This window comes from Dermacentor albipictus, chromosome 1 (assembly GCF_038994185.2).
Source record: "Dermacentor albipictus isolate Rhodes 1998 colony chromosome 1, USDA_Dalb.pri_finalv2, whole genome shotgun sequence".
Taxonomy (NCBI): domain Eukaryota; kingdom Metazoa; phylum Arthropoda; class Arachnida; order Ixodida; family Ixodidae; genus Dermacentor; species Dermacentor albipictus.
Genome location: NC_091821.1, coordinates 497,744,160 through 497,760,789, shown reverse-complemented (window position 1 = coordinate 497,760,789; position 16,630 = coordinate 497,744,160). Strand labels below are relative to the sequence as shown.

At 50.7% G+C, this 16,630-nt stretch overlaps 1 protein-coding gene across 9 annotated transcripts in view; it reads left to right on the top strand.

Moving 5' to 3' along the window:
* LOC135908829 (phospholipid-transporting ATPase ABCA3-like) overlaps positions 1-16,630 on the top strand; it is a 324,046-nt gene that overhangs the window by 78,634 nt on the left and 228,782 nt on the right. The gene's annotated exons all lie outside the window — the stretch shown is intronic.

The following is a 16,630-nucleotide window of genomic DNA, read 5'->3' as shown; positions in this document are numbered from 1 at the left end:
GATATGGAGTTGGGCTGGTGAGCACGAGGTTGCGGGATCGAATCCCGGCCACGGCGGCCGCATTTCGATGGGGGCGAAATGCGAAAACACTTGTGTGCTTAGATTTAGGCACTCGTTAAAGAACCCCAGGTGGTCGAAATTTCCGGAGTCCTCCACTACGGCGTGCCTGATAATCAGAAAGTGGTTTTGGCACGTAAAACCCCTTAGTCTAATCTAACAGAAGCGCTGTCATGATGAGCTTTCTCTGTTATTGGTAATATATTGACACTTGTTTACCTTTATCAGGTGACCGCGTTTCACCGCCGAAAAAATGTTATCGCACAGGGCAGGACGCACCTGCATGTACCTGACGTTTCTGGAATGTTGTCCATGGTTCCATCCAATGTCTGTCACTGAAGCTTGCGTAATCTGATTGCATGCATGTGCGGCGCGGATAGTGTAGAACTTGGTGGAAGACACGCGGGTACCAGTGATTATTCTTTAACAATCGACGCGCTTGACCGACCGATTAGATTTTCGACAATCGCCGACAATGTTCGCCGCCTTCGTTGAGCATTGAGTGCCGCCTGTTTTTTCTGGGCACGGGTTCGCCCAATACAGTTAGTTTCGCCATTCACAGTTTTGTTGGGGTCCTCAACCGTCACTCTCACGTGCCACCTGGTGAAGGTGCTGGTTCGTTCATGTACCGGAAGCCCCCGACAAGCCGTTATCCAAGCCCGGACCGCAAGCACAAAACCTACGGCCTCCCGGATCACCGAGCATGCCGCCGACTGGAACAGCTACCCCTGGAACACGGACGTTTACCTGAGACGACCAAGAAGATCGCGGCCAATGGCTACCGCAGCGTCCCCCGTTATCCTGCAAGAAACTCAGGATCCACCGACCTTCCATGGCGCAGCGACTCAAGACCCGGAATCCTGGCTGGAGACCTACGAACGAATCGCGACTTTCCGTAACTGGGACTCCGGCGACAAGCTGCGGCATGTATACTTCGCCTTAGAAGATGCCGCCAGAACGTGGTTTGAGAACCGGGAGTCGACCTTGACAACATGGGACCTGGTCCGTAGCGGCTTCCTGCACACCTTTACGGCCGTTGTGCGCAAGAAAAGGGCCGAAGCTATGCTGGATGCCCGAGTACAGCTACCTAACGAGAACATTGCCATGTTTACGGAAGAAATGAGCCACGCGTTCCGCCAAGCCGACTCGGATATGCCCGAGGAGGAGCAAGTCCGCCTACTCATGCGTGGTGCGAAGGAAGAACTTTTCGGCGCAATGATACAAAGCCCACCGAAAACGTAGAAGAGTTTCTTCGCGAGGCCACCAGCCTCGAGAATACACTCGAAATGCGAAACCGGCAATTCAACAGCCGCACAAACTTTACAAACTATGCCGGAGTTCAATTAATGGCCGTCGACTATCTGTGCGAGACTATCAGAGCAGTCGTACGGGAAGAGCTGCGGAAGTTGTACCCGAGGTCGCAGCCTCAAGTGGCCTCAATCACCGAAATCATCAAAGAAGAGGTTCAGCGATCCCTTAGAGTTCCTGAGGCGCAACCACAATCACCGCAGCCCCAGCCGGAAGTGATGACCTACGCCGCTGTCGCCCGCCGCCAAGGCCCCCTGCGCGACCGCGCCCGGTCCCTTTAACGCCACGATTCCGTTGTCCTCCTCCGCCGCCGCCAGCACACCACCCGTTGCGCAGCTAAGATACGCGAGGAAGACGGACATTTGGCGCGCTCCTGACCACAGCCCGCTCTGTTACCACTGCGGAGAAGCGGGTCACGTCTGTCGCGGATGCCCATACCGGGAGAGGGGACTGCGAGGGTTCGCCGTTAACGCGCCGCGACCAGAGCTTGGCGAACGACCTCGCGGTATCGCCGGCTACCTCGCCGCCACTCAGTGGAGCCCTCGACGACCATCCCATTCGCAATCACCAGGCCGCTACTTACCGCCGCAGCGCCGACCATACGCTGGCCCAGCCCGGGGCCGGTCTCCGAACCCATATCCGGAAAACTAAAAGCAGCAACCGATGTAGGTGCGGCTGCCGTTCGTCGAACTCACTATGATCCCAAGAAGACTCCGAAGAGACTACCTCTACGACATAGCAACGACACGTCGCCGCCGCGACGAAGTCTGCAAGCAAAGAATACGCTGAGGAAAGACCACCTGACGACGCCATGTACAAGCCACAGGCCAACTCGACGCAGCCATGATCCGACGCCAAGACCTAACTGTAACGCTAGACAAAGACCCACCGAGCTCGACGTGCTTCTCGACGGCCACATAGTCACCGTCTTAGTAGACACAGGAGCCGATTACTCCGTCATGAGCGGACCCATTGCCACCCAGTTGAAGAAAGTTAAGACAGCATGAGAACGCCCTCAAATTCGGACCACTGGACCCCTTATCACGCCGACTGGAATCTGCATGGCAAGAATTACAGCTCATGACGGCACTTACCCTGCCACCTTCGTTATCCTTCATTAGTGTTCATGAAACGTCATTCTTCGTATGGAATTCCTGAACCAACACGGCGCATTCATCGACCTGAAGTCAAAGTAGATAACGCTGTCTGAAGATAGAGCGATACCGATGGAGAGCTCTCGTAGTCACCATGCCTGGAGCGTGCTCGAAGACCAACACAGCATCCTGCCCCGCTCCAGCATTGTCATTTCCGTCGGCACCAAAACACCTGCCGACGTAGAAGGCGTCATCGAAGGTGACCAACGTCTACTGCTAGACAGTGAAATTTGCGTCGCAAGAGGGATCGCTCGACTGCACGGCGGAAAAACGAAAGTGTTGCTGACAAACTTCAGCCAGGAGTTCAAGCCCATCAACAAGGGCATGATCACCGCATACATCGAAGAAATTCTGGAGTTCCTCCCCCACCCTCTATTTCATTGCCCCCTTCCCTTTAAAGAGGGATAAATGAAGTTTTTCATCATCATTTTTTTCATCTGGAGACCAGCAATGCGTTCGTCCTCTCGGACTATTTCGCATCTACCCCGACGACCATAATTCGCGACGCAGACTTCGACATGAATCCAACTCTCCTCATGATTAGCAGCAACAACTCAGAAGTCTGCTCCGACAATAGAAACACTGCTTTTTGACGTCATCGAGGATTCGGCTAATACCAGTCGCTAAGCGTCGCATAATCACTGAAGAGTGCGCTAGACAACTCCGCCAGAACCCTTACCGAGTTTCGACGCGAGAACGTGAAGCTATAAGAGAACAAGTTGACGAAATGCTGCACGAAGACATCACCCGCCGTCGAAAAGCCCGTGGGCATCTCTTGCAGTCTTGGTGAAGAAAAAGCACGGAACCCTACGTTTCTGCGTCGATTATCGTCGACTGAACAAGGTCACGAGGAAGGACGTATACCCCCTTCCACGGATAGACGACGCATTGGATCGGCTCTGGAACGCTAAATACTTCTCATCGATGGACATCAAGTCTGGCTACTGGCAAATAGAAGTCGACGAGAGAGATCACGAAAAGACCGCCTTCATAACACCATACTGCCTCTACCAGTTCAAGGTCATGCCATTAGGACTGTGCTCGGCGCCTGCAACGTTTCAGCGCGTCATGGACACGGTGTTAGCAGGATTGAACTGGTAGACCTGTCTTGTTTATTTGCGTGACGTCGTGGTGTTCGCCATGAAGTCATCAGGGCTCACTCTGAAGCCCGAAGAGTGTAGCTTCGCTTAAGATGAGCTTCTGTTCCTAGGCCACGTCATCAGCAAGTCTGGAGTCGGCTCCGACCCGCAGAAGACAGCGCCCTAAGCAAAGTTCCTACAGCCCATCAACAAGAAGGCAGTGCATCGATTCCTTGGCACGTGTGCCTACTACACGCGCTTTGTCAAGCAGTTTTCGCGCATCGCTGAGCCGCTGACACATCTAACGAAATGTGATGTCGAGTTCAAGTGGAAAACGCCGCAAGCCGACGCATTTCAAGAACTCAAACGACGCATGCAGTCGTCCCTAGTACTTGCACACTTCGACGAGGACTCCAATATCGAAATCCCCACTGACGCCGGTAGCCTAGGCCTCGGGGCCGTCCTAGACCAGAGGAAAGACGGACTAGAACGCGGTATAGCTTACGCTAGATGGTCGTTGTCAAAAGCGGAAGCGAATTATTCTACAACTGAAAAGGAATGCCTCGCCATCATTTTGGCTAAAGCAAAATTTCGCCCCCGCCTAATGGCAGGCCATTCAAAATCGTCAGCGACCATGACGCATTGCGTTGGCTAGTGAATTTAAGGGACCCTTCAGGACGGCTGGCGTGGTGGAGCCTAATACTGCAAGAATACGATATCACTGTAACCTACAAGCCCGGACGAAAACACTATGATGCCGATTGCCTATCAGGCGTCCCCATTGATTCGCCACGGCAAAATGACGTGGAAAACGACACCTTCCTTGGAATATTAAGCGTGATAGACTTCGCTGAACAGCAACGAGCAGACACGGAGCTGAAAACCTCGTCGAGTACTTGGAAGGGCACACTGACATTGTCCCTGGGGCATTTAAGCGCGGATAATCTTCGTTCTCGCTTCCAAACAACCTACCCGTAAGGAAAAACTTCTCACCAGTTTGCGCCAACTCCCTTCTTATTGTTCCGTCAGCGCTGCGTCCAGAAGTACTGCAGGCACTACATGACTATTCGACCACTGGACAGCTCGGATTAAAAATTAAATTATGGGGTTTTACGTTCCAAAACCACTTTCTGATTATGAGGCCCGCCATAGTGGGGGACTCCGGAAATTTCGACCGCCTGGGGTTCTTTAACGTACACCTATATCTAAGTACATGGATGTTTTCGCATTTCGCCCCCATCGGTATGCGGCCGGCGAGGCCGGGATTCAATCCCACGATCTCTTGCTCAGCAGCCTAACACCATAGCCACTTAGCGACCGCGGCGGGTAGGCACCTCGGATTCTCTCGGACGCTACCGAGGATACATGAAATGTAATATTGGGCGTGCCTGACCGCTGTCGTCGTCCGTTACATGAGGACAAGCCGAGACTGTCAGCGACGCAAGACGCCACCGTGAAGGCCAGCGGGATTGCTACAGCCAATCTAGCCTCCTTGCCGACCATTTCAACAGATCGGTATGAACTTGTTGGGACCGTTTCCGACGTCAACAATCGGAAATAAGTGGACTGTTGTAGCGACGGACTACCTCACCCGCTTACCTACTTCACCCGAACGAAAGCTCCGCCGAAAGGTAGCACAGTCGAAGTGGCGAAATTCTTTGTCGAGGACATGCTGCTGCGACATGGCGCCCAAAATGCCCATCGCCGACAGAGGAACGGCTTTTAAAGCGGAGCTCACCCAAGCCATTCTGCAGTACAGTCAGACAAAACACAGGACGACAACTACCTACCACCCACAGACCAATGGCCTTACGGAGCGCCTGAATAAGACCCTCGCCAACGTACTTGCGATGTAAGTCGACGTCGAATACAAGACCTGGGATGCCGTTCTGCGGTACGTAAACTTCGCTTACCACACGGCGGTGCAAGAAACAACACAGATGACGCCGTTCAAGCTGGTTTGTGGCAGGAACACGACGACAACGCTCGGCGCCATGCTGCAGCACGTCACTGACGAGGAGAATCTTGATATCGCTACCTGCCTCCAGCGCGCCGAAAAAGCCCGAAAGCTCGCCCGCCTACGGATCAAGAACGAGAATCGTACCGACAGCCGACACTACAAGCTCCGACGACGCTACGTCGAGTACCAGCCCGGCGACTGTGTTTGGGTTTGGACCCCGATACTCCGACGATGACGCAGTGAGAAACTATTGCGACGCTATTTCGGATCCTACAAGGGCATCCGACGTATTGGCGCACAGGACTATGAGATCGTGCCGGACAGCATTTCGCATTCAAAGCGGCGCCACGTGGTCCACGTGGTGGTCCAAGTGGTCCACTAGCTGCGTCTTAAACCCTTCCACGCACGCTGACGAATTTCCTTATTTTGTTGTTTCCTTGCTACGGGTGTTTTTGTTTATTAATTTCGTTTGTTGCAGAATCGGGTCGATGCGTTTTAGGAGCAGGTATTGACACGTGTACTTGTTTATCTTTATTGGGCGACCGCGTTTCACCCCACTTTATAAAACCCTGTTACGGCCAAAATTAGAATACGCTGCAGCTAAATGGGACCCTTACCACGAAAACCTAATACATTCCCTTGAACTCATCCAAAACAACGCCACTCGTTTTATTCTTTGGAATTACTATCGTCGTGCGAGCGTTTCTTCAATGAAATCGAATCTGGGTCTTCAACCGCTAGCAACACGTCGAAAAATTTCCCGCGTTTCATTTTTTCATAAGCTGTATCACCACCCTACACTTGATCCAAAATTCATGTCGCTACCATATTACTTATCTCACCGTACTGATCATCATCATAAAGTTAGAACTGGTACATGTAACACGACACACTTTTTACATTCATTTTTGCCACGTACGTTGAAAGATTGGAATGAACTTCCTTCTGACATTGTTTCTATTCATAACAATGGTCATTTTCGGAAAGCACTAGCTAACAATGTACGGTAGCAAACATTTGTACGAACTGCTCCTAGTGTTTTCCTTTTTTTGTTTAATGTTACTTTTTTATGTCATGTTATATTACCGCATTTATCATACTTTCAACTAACGTTGTATAACTAGCAAGTATTGTGTATAAGCTCATGATTTATTTCCTTCTTATTTGTTTTATAACCGACTCCCCTCTCTAATGCCGAAAGACCCTGAGGGTAAATAAATAAATAAATAAATAAATAAATAAATAAATGTTATCGCACAGCGCAGGACGCCCCTGCATGTAGCTGAAGTTCCATCCGATGTCTGTCACCGAAGCTTGTGTAATCTGATTGCATGTATGCGCGACCCGAATAGTGTAGAGCTTTGTGTAAGACATGTGGCTCCCAGTCACGCGGGACACGCTCCAAGACACGCGGCTCTCTGGAACATTCGACGACTGCTCTATAAAAGCCGACGCGCTTGACCCGCTGATCAGGTTTTCGACGATCGCCGACTGTGTTCGCCGCCTTCGTTGAGCATTGAGTGTAGGCTGTTTTTTTTGGGCACAGGTTCGCCAAATAAAGTTAGTTTCACCATTCACAGGTTTGTTGCTGTGTTCTCAACCGTCACTACCACGTTACAGTAAGACAGGATGCACGGGTACAGACATCGATATAGCAGAGCGGCGAGACGAAAACGAAGACTGCCTTAATCTAAAGAATATTATGAGGTAGAGCCTTGCGGTGCTCCACACAGTAATGTATGAAATCCCACCAAGCTCTGTTTTTGGGCCATTGCTGTTCGTAATGTATATAAAATATAGATATAAATATATATATAAATATATATGAAATAGCTAATATTGCAACTAAAGGTTGCCTTGTGCGATCGCGGCACTTTTGCACTCATCGCATGTTTATTCAATGTGAATATCTCAGAGCAGGCAAAAGTGATTAATTCCGCCTAATGCAACATATTATTGGCAACAGGTTGTTTGTTTCTAACTCTACTGTAGTTATAAAAAGATACGTTTCAAGTTCGAAAAAAATTACGGCGCTATGTATATAGCAATTACTGCTGACGGTGTGGCGGCCTCACGGTCGCACAGCAGCAGCCACACACACTTCCCCCTTTTGACTCGATAAGATATTATTGCGGAGTGTGTGGGAAAGGGAAGTGGTGCGAGGGTGTGCAACCGTGCCGTAGAGGCTGAACGAACCCAAAAATAAAGTCAGTTGTTGCTTGATCTTCAGGGACGCATCACTCGCTTCTTTCTGCGGATTTCCAGCCGCGCTCACGTCCCGCACTACATTGGTAACCCGGACGAGCAGCAAGTGCTATGGACACACCTCAAGGCACCAAAATTCCTACACTCTCCGGTGTCGACGTCAAGCTGCCTCCCTTTCGGACGGCGGACCCTGCATTGTGGCTCATTCAGGTAGAATCACGATTTGCTGCACGGCGCATCACAGGAGATTCCACCAAATACCATTATGTGGAGAGCAGTTTGCCCCCATCAACCGCTAGGGAAATTCGAGACCTGCTACTTTCCCCACCAGAAGACAACATTTACGAGGCGTTGAAGGCAACACTCATTCACAAGATCACGCCCCCCGAAAGCCAACGGCTACAACAGCTTCTCCACGAAGCCAACCTCGGCGACAGGACGCCAAGCCAGCTGCTGCATCATATGCAGCAATTATTGGGCTGCAAAGTGGATGGTCTTGACAGGCTGCTGCTCCGAGAAATATTTCTACAGAAAATCCCCCCGAACGTCAGAATGGTCATGACTGCCTCAAATGAGAACGATCTATCCAAGCTGGCCTACTTAGCCGACAAGCTCATGGTGGTAGTTGCCACATGGCGGCAGTTCCGTCACAAGCGAACCGTCTCCACATGAGCAGTTTCAAGAGATGAAGAACGAAATCTCGCGTCTCGTGGATTCCATGGCTGCCCTCCATACTGCGTCACGGTCAACCAGTCGGAGTGCTCCGCAATCGCCTATGAAACGCCAAAAACTATGTTGGTACCATCGCAAGTTCGGCAACGCTGCACGCAAATGCGTACCACCCTGCGATCTCTCGGGAAGCGCTCCGGGCAGGGGCTGAGGGCGACCAGCGTTTCTGCCATGCAAGAACGTCGCTCCCTAGCCTTTTCCTAACCGACCGCAACAGCGGTTTCCGCTTCCTCGTCGACACAGGCACCGAAGGGAGCGTACTTCGAGCGTCGCCCGCGGACCGAAAGCGCCCGAACACATCTTCTTTGCAAGCAGTCAACAACAGGGCCGTAGCCACGTATGGAAACGGGTCGCTAACCGTCAGTCTGGGCCTGCAGAGAGCACTACATGGATTTACATAGTAGCCGACGTGAAATTCGCCATTCTCGGGGCGGATCTTCTCCGCAACTTCGGACTGTTAGTCGACGTGCGTAACCGGAGGTTACAGGACCCTGTGTCACAAAGCGATGTAAAAGGCAAGCCTTCAAGACATACGCTGCTCAGTTCTACGCTGATCAAGCCAGCAGGCCCTGTTCGTTTTACTTCCATACTGAGCGAATTTTCTGACTTGACACACCAGCGCCAATTGGGAGCCAACCACGTCGATTGTCGCCAGAGAAACTGGTGGTGGCACGACAGGAATTCGACCACATGTTGGAGTTGGGCATCATCCAACCTTCTTCCCGTCCTTGGGCATCTCCGCTTCACAAGGTTCCTAAGCGATCATCGGGTGGCTGGCGTTCTTGCGGGCACTATCGAGCGCTGAACAGTGTCACAACGCCCGACAGGTACCCCGTGCCAGATATTCACGACATACTGGCAGGTCTGCATGGGGCGAAACTTTTTTCAAAAATTGATTTCATGCGGGCATACCACCAAATACCTGTGTCACCGGAAGACGTCCCCAAGGCTGCTATCACTACACCCTTTGGCCTATTCGAATGCCTGCGCATGCCATTCGGCCTTCGCAACGCGGGTCAAATGTTCCAAAGGTTTTTTGACGGTGTTCTACGGGGCCTCAATTTTTGTCACGCATACCTAGACGACTTGCTTATCGCGAGCACCACCCCACAAGAACATGAAGAGCACCTGCGGATTGTTTTTCGGCGCCTATCTGAGCACGGCGTTGTCGTCAATGCGGCCAAGAGTGAACTCGGCTTGCCTGAGTAATAATTTCTGGGCCACATTATTTCGAGCTCGGGAGTACGGCCACACCCATCTAAAGTGCAGGTCATACAAAATTTTCCACTGCCAACCACGAAGCGCCAACTGTGTGAATTTCTCGGATTGCTAAACTTCTACCACCGCTTTGTGCCTAAATGCGCCCATATCACGCAACCGCTTCACGGACTGCTCAAGGCAACGCAAGGATCTTCGAATGACCTGCCTTGGTGTGAAGAAGCGAAAAGGGCTTTCAACCAAAGCAAGCAGGCCTTGGCAAAGGTGGCTCACCTGGCATACCCACGGCCAGGAATTCCCCAGTATTTAATGGTCGATGCCTCAGACATAGTCATCGGCGCCGTGTTGCAACAGCTGAACGACGGCACATGGCACCCAACTGCAATATTCTCGAGGAAGCTGACAGCTACTGAGCGCCACTACAGCACCTTCGGGCGTGAACTGCTGGCTGTCTACTCGAGTATACGCAAATTTCGGCATTTCTTGGAAGGCGTCGAGCTCTTCATTTTAACCGACCATAAGCCGCTGACTTATGCTCTCCGCTCTGTGCGTTCAGACGGTGGCACGCACACGGCCCGTGAACTTCGAAAACTTGCATACATCTCCGAGTTCACGACATACATTCGCCACGTAAAAGGGAGCGACAACGTCGTCGCCAACGCCCTGTCGCGGAGCGCTATAAACGTCTAGCAGGATACGGTGTTGGGCAATCTGGTTCATTGTATTAGGAAAAATTGGATGCGCTTTGTAGACGATCACAAGGAAGAAGACGGGACAGGCGCCTGTCTTGTCTTCTTCCTTGTGATCGTCTACAAATTGCATTAAATTTTTCCAAATGCTATGAACGTCATCAACGATCCAGAAGTTAACTTTGACGAGCTGGCGGCAGTCCAAAAAGAAGACGGAGAGCTAAAAAGCCTCCTAACAACAAAAACGGATTTCAAGCTCCAGTGGATGCAGATTCTGGGATCAGGCAACCAGATTTGCTGCGACACCTCCACGGGCAACCCACGCCCCTTCGTGCCTGCCAATCTACGTCGCCGCATTTTCCTTTCTGTTCACACGCTATCGCTTCCTGGAATCAAAGCTGCGCAAAAGTTGCTCACTGCAAGGTTGATCTGGCCAGGTATCAACGGAGACGTGCGTTGCTAGGCAAGAGGATGCATACCGTGTCAGCGTGCCGAAATTCATCGACATACTGTGACCCCGTTGGCAACGTTCGCGCCTCCAGACACGCGTTTCGACCACGTACGCCTCGACATTGTCGGACCTCTGCCGCCTTGCCAAGAGAATGCCTATTTACTGACGTGCATTGACAGATTCACGCGCTGGGCTGAGGCCATACCTATAGCGGCTCGTTTCGGTGCACCATCAAATATAACAACGGACGGTGGAAGGCACTTCGTATAATCACTTTTCGCCAGCATTACGCGTTTCATTGGTGCTTCTCGCATCAGAACAACCGCCTACCACCCGATTAGTAACGGCATGGTGGAGCGTTTCCACCGCCAGCTCAAGTCTGCGCTCGCTGCGACAGAAGAGCGCACTGGATGAAGGCACTACCACTCATCCTCTTGGGAATCCGGACAGCTGTCAAGACAGACATTGGCTGCAGCGCGGCCGAACTGGCCTACGAAACGACATTGGGCCTTCCAGGAGAATTCTTCAAGGGCAGCCCGCAAGACGGTTGTAGAGCCACCGCAGCCTACGCACTTAGGCTACGAGACATAATGGAAAACCTTCGCACCCCACCACCGCGATATGCCGCGCCACGTGTGTTGTACGTACCACCATAACTCGCTTCTTGCATACACGTGTTTGTGCGCCACAACGCAGTTCGTCGGCCACTCCAACCACCGTATAACGGACCATTACGGGTGCCGCGTCGAGGTGAGAAGCAGTTCACTATCGACGTGCGCGGTCGTCACGAAGTGGTATCGCTCGATCGGCTGAAGCTAGCGCACATTGAAGAAGCAGACACCGTTTCACATGCGCCGTCATCTCTGACACCACACTCCAAGGCTCTACTCGTCCAACCCCGCCAAGTCACAAGGACACGCAGTGGACAAGTCTCCAGGGCGCCCCGTCGTATGGACTTGTGAACAATTTAATTCGTCCTATGAACGTTCGCTAACTCACTAGGAGGGGAAGTCATGTGGCGGCCTCATGGTCGCACAGCAGCAGCCAGACCCCATTCCCCCTTTGTCTCGATAAAATATTATCGCGGAGTGTGCGGGAAAGGGAAGTAGTGCGAGGGTGTGCAACCAAGCCGTAGAGGCTGAACGAACACAAAAATAAAGTCAGTTGTTGCTTGTTCTCCAGGGACGCATCACTCGCTTCTTTCGGATGATTTCCAGCCGCGCTCGCGTCCGTACTACAGCGGTAATACGATTAGTACTGGAGCAATGTAATGACACACCGTATTAATGAAGTCACTTTATTTATGCGTAAGCATTGTAGGCAGTGGCGTAGCAACAGGGGTGGCCGGGGGGCCGTGGGCCCCGGGTGCACGGGGCCAGTAGAAGGGGGTGGGGGTGTCATATACGTCTGAAGACACCCGAAAATTGTCGATATCCTCGCCTTCCTCGACTACACCCGGTGGGGGGGGGGGGGGGGGGGGGTTGACAGAAGAGCTAAGGGCCCCGGGTGCCAGATGACCTAGCTACGCCACTGATTGTAGGAATACTTCCATCGGAAATTTATCCGTCCGTCTGCCTGTAAGGCGTGACACGATCACCTCTATAGGTATAAATGGGATAGGTACGTATAGGCGTATGTGTGCAAGATAAGGGATTGGAAAGAATGCTTGCGCACTATCTGACGAGTCTGGCTAGGGAGTTTCTGCAGTGATTGTTAACATCTGTAGTGGTCATTATGAGACTTCAGTTACGTCGGCTATGTGCGGCATGCATCGGTATCATGGCACTTTGCTATCGCACTCGCTCCGTAAGGTCGCTGTGAGCATGGCGGCGTTACAACGATTGTATGACGCCGACGCAGGCACGACGATGGAGTGACGAAGGAATTACGTCGATGCAAGGACAGAGAGGGTATGATGACGCATAGCGACACTGAGATGACAATTATTAAATGATTGTGATGGCACAACGACGACAGCGTCAGGACGACATGAGCAATGGGACGACGGCGAGTGCAGGACGCGATGGTGTGAAGATGACGATATGACGACGACCACCAAACGACAAAGATGGAATGAGGACTACGGTATGACCGCATATGCGTGATAGCGACTATCGGACGACGGTGACTTGACAGGTGCGTATAATCACGATTGAATAAAGATAGCATGATGACGATAGAATGACGAAGAATTAATGACCTCGATGGATTGACGAAGGCGGTATGACGACATTGGAATGAGGTTACTGAAGTGATGATGATATGAAAACGATAGCTTGAAGATAACCTCTTGACGATAATGGTATGGCGACGACTTCGCGTGATGATGGCGACGATGATCGCGTGATGTTAACGGCTTGACGGGAGTCGGCTGCCAAAGTTAGAATGACGACGTCGGAATAATCATGGCGGGGATGGTATGACAACATGCATCACGACGATTGTATGCCGACCACTCAGTGACGTGGATGGCGTAACGATGGTCAGAGTACAAAGGAATGAGGAGTATATATAGGGCGACAATGACGTGACGAGTACTGTATCACGATGCCCGTCTGACGACAATGGCGTGAAGACGATGACGCGAAGAGAGACAGTTGACGAAGCTGGAGTGACGACGATGGCACGAGCACGATGGCACAACGACGACGGTAGGAAGACGACAGATGCATGGCAGTGTCACATTGTAGTGATTCTAAAGAACGCACCACTTAAACTGCGAATTACGAAACTATATTTGTATTGGGCGAACCTGTGCCCACAAAAGCAAGTGACACTCAAGCACAACGGTTGTGGCGAACAGAGTCGGTGATTGTCGAAGTCAAGGTGGGTCAAGCGGGTCGGCTTTTTTATGTGATTCGTCGAAGGTACCAGCGTAATCAGTGGTACCAGCGTGCTTTTAAGAAAGTACTACACAAGTGGTGTCGCACATAGAATCTGATTACGCAAGGGACGGTGACAAGTTACAACAAATAGAAGCAGCTATAACATACGAGTATCTTCAGATACAGAAAGGCGCCTCTTGCGTTGAGCGATAACATTTAACATTTGTTAGCCGGTATAACGCGATCACCGGGAGAAAACAAACAAGTACGGATTCTCTATCACCCCACCTTATCGATGCAACTGAGCTTAAACAGCATGGTTATATTGATTTCAACAACAATTTGAACTGTTTTGATTGAAACCTGCAATCGGTCAGAAGCAAATATGAAGAACCTGGGCGTTTTTTTAGCGTTGTACGTTTTTCCTTTTCATGTTGTCATGTTTGCGGAAACTTGGCTTCGTAAGCGAAAGGACGTCCTTTGCTTGCCAGCGTACAATTCTCACCGCCCAAACCACAATGGTAAGAAGGAGGTGGCGTGTGCATTTTAAAACATGAAGAAATTATTGTGGAATCTTTTCAACAATTACATGCGTCACGCCAGTCTACGAAGTGATTACCCTAAAATGTCATTTATTTCTTTATTGTGCTTGTTACCGCCCACCGGGCGGGAGCGTTTGGCGCATAATTTATTTTTTGGATGCATTTCCGCAATTAGTGGACACCCATAAGTGTATCGCGATCATAGAAGGGGATTTGAACATTAATCTATGTGCTACTAGCGCTATGAAGCTTGAATTTGAGACATTATTAAACATTCACTTATGCCACAACGTAAATGTACTTACAAGGGTAACAGAAAACACAGTTACTATATTCCATTTTTTTGTAACCCCTTTTTTTCATAGGTATGTTTGTGTATGCGCAAATTAAACCATAGTAGCTGACAGTCCGCGCTCGTCCTGCGTTTCTCCCGTTTTTTTTGCGCTGTTTTTCATTTGAGGGAGGAGGCGCGAAGAGGCAGCCGCCGTAGCCGCTGTTTATTTAGGCCGGTCAGCAATGGCGCAGTGGGATCTCGATAGTGGCCGACACGGCGGCCGGTCAAGTCGAGCGCGCTAGCTTGTTCTTTTGTCGCGTCACCTGCACGTGAGCCCTCTTCTTCACCGGCTTGGGAGGTGACAGTCACAGACCACAGGGCACCCCTCGTAGTACGAAGCGCGATTGAAATACAGTCCAATGGTAAACCCCAATGCTAAAGTTCAGGTTAAGTGTGCAGATGACGTCGTCGTTGGTAGCGTCGCGTTGACGCAGTTCGGGAGAGATCTACCAGGCAGCTCAGGCAGCGTAGGTTGTGATCGACGCGCAGCTACAGTGATGCCGTATATTGCGAAATCCTGACCTGCCGCATGTTCTCGTGGATGCCCTGGCCCGTGGAAGTCAGATTTCCAAAAATAGACCGTATGGCAGCTCGGGACTTGCGTAGAGGTAGCGCTAGTGCTGATCACTAATCTTGTTGACGTTGAAGTGGTTCTCGAGCTGAAGAAACCAGTTAGTAGAGGTGTTCCTGCAAAACTTCGGCAGGTCTTGCATCCGCGGAAAGTGGCAGTATAGAACATAGGAAGGCTCGCCTGCCTCTGCTTGCGCAGAAATCTGAAATGCCGATAGTACCAAAGTTGCTGTGGTCGCTGAAGGCATAGCGTAGGTTGTGCTTGTGCAGTCGCCGTGCCTGTGAGAGTGAAATGTGCGTCTAGCGGAGTCGGTGGCAGAGCCTCAGTATCGGTGATGAGTGAGGCAACCCCGAACGTAAAGCGGACAGCTTGCGGGAACCTCCAAGGAAGGGCAGCGGCAGGCCGTAGAATAGCCGAAAGAGCTTGAGTTTGAGTTTATTTAACGTTATCTGAGGGGGTTACATATAGAGAAAGGTATACAGAAAGAGGTCCCTTAGTCTGAACATTGCAATGGGAGCTCTTGTTAGAATATGCATAAAGAATATAAAATAAGAAAATCAATTGCGAAATGAAGGTGTGCAATACAACCAAACAGAATCAATTGCGTACTACAAGCAAACAATAAATACAAAAACAATAGTTACAGCTGTAATCAGACGAGGACGAAGTGAGACGCCAAAGACAAATAGGGGTGGGAATTTGCAACTGTTTATTCACTAGAACCCACGGAAATTCATACAAGAAACCTAAGAGAAAAGTAATCACAGTAGAGATAGGCTGGGGAGATAGGAACTAACACTGCTCGTAGGCCAGTGATCTGTACCGGATTATCATGGCAGGTACGTGTAAGTACGCGTGCATCACAGGCGTAATCCAAGCATCCAACCAAATGTGGCTGCTGCACGTTCTAATCTTAGCGGCGATTTCAGGCTTACAGACAACAGATTCACTTCGTCCTTGTCTACTAAGCGTCCGAACCTTTGTTTTTAAGTCATTAACCGACTAGCTCAGTAACAAGCTCTGGTAAATGTATACAAATACAGGGAGTTGGCAAGAATAGCAAGTAATGAACAGAACTAATCAAAACTGAATAATACAGTGAAAGCTCATTAATTCGAACTTCAATAATTCGAATTTATGGATAATTCGAACTGTACGATTTGGTCCGGCCAAGCTCCACAGAAGTCTATGTATAAAAAAGTCCGTTAATTCGAATGCGAGAAGGTTCCCTCACGGATAATTCGAACTACGCTCGCCTGGCACACGGCCAGAGAAACGCGCCTACTGCCTACACACAACGCTGTATTGCCTCCGAAACGGAGAGAACGGCGAGAGAAGGCAAAATCGGAAAATAATCTAACCGACGAGGGGTCAGCCAGAAGGCAGCGGTGGCTGCCGCCTCTCCGTTCTACGTAACCTCCGAGACTTTTTGCCCGTTGAGAATCTCGGAGGCTTTGCAAATCTTGTACAGCTGCTAATGTTGTGCGGAGATGGCACAGCAAGCGCCA